The sequence below is a fragment of the Chiloscyllium punctatum genome, chromosome 34 (assembly GCF_047496795.1).
Source record: "Chiloscyllium punctatum isolate Juve2018m chromosome 34, sChiPun1.3, whole genome shotgun sequence".
Lineage (NCBI taxonomy): Eukaryota > Metazoa > Chordata > Chondrichthyes > Orectolobiformes > Hemiscylliidae > Chiloscyllium > Chiloscyllium punctatum.
In genome coordinates this window covers 70121800-70129719 of record NC_092772.1, presented here as the reverse complement: position 1 = coordinate 70129719, position 7920 = coordinate 70121800, and positions in this window count along the sequence as shown.

The following is a 7920-nucleotide window of genomic DNA, read 5'->3' as shown; positions in this document are numbered from 1 at the left end:
AGGCAGTCTCCACTTAAGTGAGGAACAAGAGGATGGCCAGAGTGAGAGTAGGGCCTGTCAGGGATAATGGAGGAACTAGTGCCTGAAGTCGGAGGAGGTTGGGAAGGACCTCAATGAATCCTATGCCTCAGTATTCATTGCTGAGAGGGACATTTGTGAGGACAGCCTGAAACAGGCTTATATACATGAACAGGTTGATGTTAAGAATGAGGATATGCTGAGAATTTTGTAAAAGATAAGGATAGATAAGTCTGCTGAACCAGTTGGGATGTACACAAAGTTACTGCACGAAGCGAGGGAAGAGATTGTTGCACTTTGACGGTGACCTTTGCACCCTCACTGTTCAATGGAGTTGGACCAGATGATTGGAGAGTTGCAAACTTTATTCCCTTGTTCAGCAAATGGAATAGGGATAATCCTGGGAATTACAGACCTGTCAGCCTTATGTCTGTGGTGTGCAGATTATTGGAGAGGTCTCTGGGAGACAGGATTTATGATTCCTTGGCAAACCATAGTTTGATTACAGATAGTCAGCATGGCTTTGTAAGGGGCTGATCATGCCTTATAAATCTTATTGAATCTTTTGAGAATGTGACAAAACACCTTTTAGGCTCAATTCAGAAAGTACAGAGACATGGGTTGCTGAGAAACCTGTCTGTCTGGACATCGAATTAATGGCCCCCAGAAGACAGAGGGTGATGATAGATGAAAAGCATTCATCCTGGAGCTCAGTGACCAGTGTTTTTCTGCAGGGAGAGGTTCCAGGACCTCTGCTCTTTGTGAGTTTATGAATGACTTGCATGTGTGAGTGGAAGAGTGGGTTAGTAAGTTTGCCAATGACACAAGTGTTGGTGGAGTGGTGAATAGTGTGGAGGACTGTTGTAGTTTGCAACGTGGCAATGACAGGATGCAGAGCTGGGCTGACAATTGGCAGATGGAAATCAATCTGGAAAAGTGTGAAGTCATTCATTTTGTAAGATTGAATTTGAATGCAGAATGCAGGGTTAAAGACAGGATCGTTGGCACTGTGGAGGAACAGAAGGATCGTGGGTAACAGGTCCAGAGATCCCTCAAATTTTGCCACCCAAGATGATAGGCTTGTTAAGAAGGAATATATTGTGTTGGATTTCATTAGCTGGGGGATCGAGTTTTAAAGCCGTGAGGTTATGCTGTAGCTCTATAGAGCCCTGGCTGGACCCCACTGGTAATATTGTGTTCAGTTCTGGTCTCTTTATTACAGGATGGATGTGGAAGCTTTAGAGAGGGTAAAGAGGAGCTTTACCAGGATGCCGTCTGTTCTGGAGAGCATGTCTTATGAAGAAAGGTTGACGGAGCTAAGGCTTTTCTCATTGGGGTGAAGACGTGTGAGGGTGACTTGGCAGAGGTGAGCAAGCTGATGAGAGGCACAGAAAGAGTGAATAGTGATAGACAATTTTTTACCCTGACATAAATAGCTATTACAAGGGGGTGTAATTTTATGGTGATTAGCGAGTGGTTAAGGGGAGATTTCAGAGGTAGGTTCGTTACATACAGAGTGGTGGATGTGGAATGCACTGCCAGTGTTGGCAATAAAGTTAGATGCATTAGGGACATTTAATATACTTCTGGATAGGCACATGGATAATAAAATGAAGGGTGTGTATTTTAGTTTGATCTTACGTTCGGATAAAATCTTGGCTTGGCATCATGGCCGAAGGGTCTGGTGCTGCACTGTCCTGTGTTCTTTGTTCCATATGGTAAAGTGGGTAATGAGCTCAGATCAATGTAAAAGGATATGTAAAAGGAGGAGTGAGGGAACTGGATACAAAACTGGGCTTGATGGTAGGAGACAGAGGATGATGAGAGACATATTGTTTTTCTGACTGGATGCATGTGACCAGCGGTGAAGTGGGTCCCCTGTTATTTGTCATTTGGACTAATGGTTTGGATGGGAATATTGGTATCCTGGAAAGTAAGATTTTATTTTTGAGTTATACTGAAATTGGTGGCAAAGTGGACAGTGAAGAGGATTATGTGTGATTCTCCAGGATGAACAGTACTGCCGAGATAGTGGGCTGAAGAATAGCAGATGAAGTTTAATTAGATAAATGTGAAGTGTTCCATTTTGGTGAAACAAGTCAGGGTGGGACTTGTACAGTTAATGCTCGGGCCCTGGGTGGTGTGGTCAATCAGAGACCCAGGGATGTAGGTACACAGTTCTTTGAAAGTAGTGTCACAGGTAGACAGGCTGATGAAGCAGGCGTTTGGGATGGTTACCCTCATTGGGCAGAGCATTGAGAGTAAGAGTTGGGATGTCATGTTGAATCTGTACAAAACATCGGTGAGGCCACCATAACAACTTTGTTGATCAGTAGGAAGAACTCATCTGGTTCACTTACCTGCTTTAGGGAAGGACACCTGACATTAGAACCTTGTCTGGCCTACATGTGACTCCAGACCCACAGCAATATGGCTGACTCTAAGCTGCCCTCTATGTAATTACCAGTGGGGGCAAAGAATGCTAGTCCAGGCAGTGACACCCACTTCCCATGAATAAATAAATAAAAATACACATGGCGCTCCCTACCTCTGCAAACCCCTCCAGCTGCAGCAATCCGTACTGGCTTTGTAACACCGTTCAGACCCTGACCACTCTCTGTAACACTCTCACCACCTCCATCCCCTTCATCTCTCCCTGTTCCTTTTGTGACAATAAACCCTGACAATGGTACCCCTTCCATCTGACCTCCTCCTGCTAGCATACCCTTTGTAATTCCTTTAAAACTTACTCCTAAACACTCCCTTACTGCAGAATTTTAAGTAACATTTGGTGATCTTCTCAGCCTGATAATCTAATATGATCCATTCTGTCTTGAGTGAGGGACCAGTGGGAATTTCTTGCTGAGGTTTTGTCTGTTTCATGGAGTGTCCTTTTGTTGAGTGTTTTACACTGTTCCTTCAAATGTTTTCCACTGTTCATTTACAGACACGTGTTTCAGTCTGTTTAGCCTGTTTACCTTGGTCACTTCTCCGCTCAAACTCAAGTAACTGGCTATTTTCATTTCTAGTTGTAACTTGTCCTTTCTGTGAGTCTCTTTACAACATTATATTTCTTGAAACTGCACTTAGCACAATTTCCTAGAGGATCTCTTAAGGTGATATGACTCATTCACTAAGTTTCATCACACAACGGTCAATGTGAGATAGTTACGTTCCTAGCCAGTTGCCCCATGTCTTATTCAAAGAAACACTGAAAAAAAAAATCTTGGAACTCCTCTTCCAATATCGCAGTTGTACGTCTGACTGTCCCAGGTTATGCAAAAATAGAAGATTCCCAAAATTATCACAATGCCTTAGTTAAAAATTCCAATGAGTTCCTGTGTAATGCAGTGATGAGAAATGATATACTGTTCGGTGGCTAAAAAATGTTCTGCTGCTTGTGTCCTTTGCAAGTAGTAGCCAGAATTTACATTCAGACACGCTCTACTTCATGATCTGCGGCCAAATGCTTTCTCTGTAATGCCTTTGGTATCTATTATCGTTAGCATTACCAATTTTGCCCGAGTTTCTGCAAGTTTGTGAACCATTGAATAATTATGTTCCACCTTTTGTTCGCCCTGTAACGACGTCTCCCTGGTGTCTAAATCTCTTCTTATCACTGCATCACAAATCCATCGACCTTATTGATGAGACTTGGTCCATTCCAAAAAACGTCATAATTTACTCTTTCCCACAATTTCCTGTCACAAACCGATTCCCTGATGTACAGTTTTAGTTAAATTTTGTCCCATCCTGTTCCTTTCTGTTTGTCTTCAGCCACATTCCCATGCTGTTCCGATGCTTCACCTTTTCTTTTTGGATTTGGAAAGCTCCTTTCGCCTGAACCCTGTCCCTGTATCCTCTCTGTCAGTTTAAAGCCCTGTCCATAAACCTACCAATATGATTGGCCAGGAAACTGCTCCCAGCACAGTTCCAGTGGGGCCATCCTAATGGATTATTTTTTTAAGCCAGGTATGGGCTGTGGGTGTCTCTGGCTGACCAGCCTTTCTTGCTCAGCCCTAGCTGCCCTTGAGCTGAGTAACTTGCTCGGCCATTTCAGAGGGTAATTGAGAGACAAACACTTTGCAGTGGATATGTCGTGCAGACCACGTCAGGATGGGCAGATGTCCTTATCTAAGGGACGTGTTTGGGTTTTTTGTACATCAGCAATGGTTTCATACTTATTTATGGATTGTTACTTCCTATTTTTTAAATTATTGATTTGAAATTCCACTATTTCTGATGGTGGGATTCAATTCTGTCTCCCCTAAACATTAGGTGTGGTTTGGGATACATGCTCTAGCAATAATAACACTAGGGCATCACTTCACCTGCTCACTGTTTGATCATCCCTGGAACCAGTGCATCATGAAGCTAAACCCATGATTCTGTCATCCCGACACCTCCCAGCACTCTGGTGATATCACTCTCTCTCTCTCTCTCCATGTGGTATCCCTCACTGTGTGGGTCTAATTGCAGTTTCTGTCAGTGCCTCTCGCTCTTGCAGTTACTCTAGATCCTGGGTCAACAGAATTATACCTCCAGGAAGACACAGCAACACAGAGCAGGGATGAAGTTTGGGATTTTCCAGATCTCTGTGAGAATCAGTGCCATTCGCCTTGTTTAACCCTCACTGCATTAGTCTAATGTCCCATTCCGTCTATTTCTCTGTCTCCTGTAGGTACTCGGGAAGTTCCTGGCTCAATAGACTTCCCAACTGCTTGGTGTCTCGTCTGTCACCACATTGAAGATGTTTGGTCAGCCAAAGTGACAAAGGGAAGGGAGATCTGGAGCCTTCAATAAATCCTGCAGTGAGGTAAGATCACTCTCAGCGCACAAAGCAGAGAGCGATGAGAGGGTTCCAAACATCGGCAAACAAGACATGACATGGATACAGTGCTGGAGGGGGAGCATTGTACACACACACCCCAGGCTCAATCATCACGTCTATTTTAACTTATGTTGTGAGACAGCATCGGGAGTTCAGAGTTATCAATCCAGGCCTCTGCTGTCTAAGCGAGCATCAGTACAACAGAGGTTAAAGTAGGCCTCCCACAAGATGTCGGGAATGCTGCCTGGGATCTTTCTCTTCTGTGTTCTCCCTCTAACACTGCACTAAGACTCAGTACCTGTAACACTGTGTCTATGGCATGGCTTATGCACCAGAGTCTTCAATAATTTGTAACTCTTATAACAGTTCCTGTCCCTGTAACGTCCCACCTTCCTTGTACTTCCTCCACATATTTGAAAGGTACTGCATTCTCGATTACCATCCCAATTGCTGTAAATTTCTTTCGTGTTTACAACATGCTTTATTTCAGTACTGTAATCCTCTTTAACTGGATACAGAGTCATAGAGCACGGAAAGAGAACCTGTGGTCCAACTCCTCAACGCTGCCCAGGTTTCCTATACCGAACGAGTCTCATTTGCCTGCATTTGGCCCTTTTCTCTTCAAACCTTCTCCTCTCCATGTACCTCTCCATGTTCCTGCCCAAACGTCTTTTCCATGTTGTAATTATTCTTGTTTCTCCCATGTCCCTCTGGCAGTCCATTCCGTGTATGCACCATCCTCCATAGATAATGTTCCCCCTCAGCTCCCTCTTTAAATCTTTCCTCGCTTACCTCCCGTTTATAGCCTCTAGTTTTGGACTCACTTCCCCTTGGCTATTCCCCATTCTTAGGAACCGTATGGTTTTGTAAAACTTTATAAGGTCACCGTGTAGCCTCCTCTGCCCAAGAGAACTATTTAGGACAATGTTACAAATATCTCCAACGTATCTAACAAAGCACTGGACAATGACGGCAAGTGTCCTAAATGCCACTTTCGCCACCCTGTAACTGTACCCCTTGGTCTCTCTCTGTTCGACAACACTGGCTGGGGCATTCCCATTAACTGTGTCATTCATCCCTGGTTTGTCTTAACAAAATCCAAAACCTGAATTAAACTCCATCTTTCATTCCCTGGCCCACTGGCCCAGTTGGTCAATGTATTCACTGTATTCGATAACTGTATTCACTGCCGACTACACCATTAATTTGATCAACTACAAACTTACTAACAATGACTCCTATATTCTCAACCAAATCGTTTGTGTAGGTGATGCATATCAGTGGACCCAGCCCTGAACCTTATGACATACCGCTGGTCACAGGCTTCCAGTCTGAACAACAACCTTTTCCCAAAGCCCTCTGTCTCCTATTGTCAAGCCAATTTTGTATCCAGTTGGCGAGTTCCCCCTGATCCCATGTGAACTAATCTTACGAGCCAGTATATCTTGCTAAGTCCTGTCAAAGACCCTGCTGACTTTAGTGTAGACAATGTATGGTCACCACTTCAACAAAAGTATCAAGTTAATGAGACCTGACTTTGTACGCACAAAGTCGTGCTGACTATCTTTCATCAATCCTTGCCTTTTCCAAATGAATGTGACTCCTGTCTGGCAGAATCACTTCTACAGCTTACCCACCATTAGGCTAATTGGTCTTGAGTTCCCTGGTTTTCTCTTGCAGCCTTTCTTAAATAATGGAATGAAACCATATCCTTGTCATAGAGTCATAAAGAATGGAAGCTGACCCTTCACTTGATACCCATCATAATCTCAAACTAAACTCATCCCAGCTGCCTGTTGCTGGCCCAAATCCCTCCAAACTATTCCTGTTCATATACTCATGCAAATGTTTCTTAAACGTTGTAATTGTACCCACATGCACCCCTTCCTCAGGAAGTTCATTCCACACTCAAACCACCCTCTGTGTAACAATTTGCCCCCATGTCTTATTTTTTAAAATCTCTCTCTTCTAACTTTAAAAATGTGGTCTCTCCTCTTGAGAATCCCCCACCCTGAGGAAAAGGCAACTACCATTAAATTGATCTATTTATCTCCTTTTTTTTTTCATTAAAAGGACTCAGCCTATCCAGCCATTATTCAATCTCAAGCCTTCCATACCCAGCAACATCCTGGTTAATCTCGTCTGAGCCCCTGCAGCTTAATAATATCCTCCCTGTTAACTGGGCGGCCACAACTGGATGGAGTATTGCCGAAGAGGCCTCACCAATGTCCATACAATCTCAACATGACGTCCCAAATCCTCCACTCAATAGACTGAGCAATAGTCAGGCCTACAAAGCACTGTCTTATCCAACCTGTGATGCAAACTTCAAGGAATATTTAACGGAACCTGGAGGTCTCTCTGCTCTAAAACACTAACTGAGGCCCGAACATTAATTGTATAAGCTCTACCCTTGTTTGTTGTATTAAATGTATTCATTGCATTTATTCAGATTGAATATCATCTACGGTTTTTCAGCCCATTCACACATATTATCAGTGTCCCTTTGTAATCTTAGTAAGCCTCCTTCACTGTCCATGATGCCACCCTCCAGCCTTCCAGCACTTCACACTTGGCTGTCAATGGTACAAATACCTTTGCTAAGGGCTCCACCATGTTTTGCCTAGCATCCTACAACGTCCTGTGATACACTTAATGAGGTCCTAGGGCTTTCCATACCTTTGTGTTTTAAAACCTCCAGCACCACCTCTTCTAAAACATACACTCTTTTCAAGTCATAGATATGGACAGCATGGAAACAGAGCCTTTGGTCTAACTCATCCATGCTGACCAGGAGATCGAACACATCCATCCCATTTATCAGCATTTGGCCCACATACCTCAAAACTCTTGTTATTCATATTCCCATCCAGATACCTTATAAATGTTGTCACAATATCAGTCTCTGTTACATTCTCTCTCAGCTCATTCCATACACGCATCACCATGTGCATGAAAAAGCTGTCACTTCAGTGCCGTTTAAACCTTTCCCCTCTAACCTTAAACCTATGCCCTCTAGTTTTGGACTCCCCAACCCCTGGGAAAAGACCTTGAATGTTTACTCAATCCAT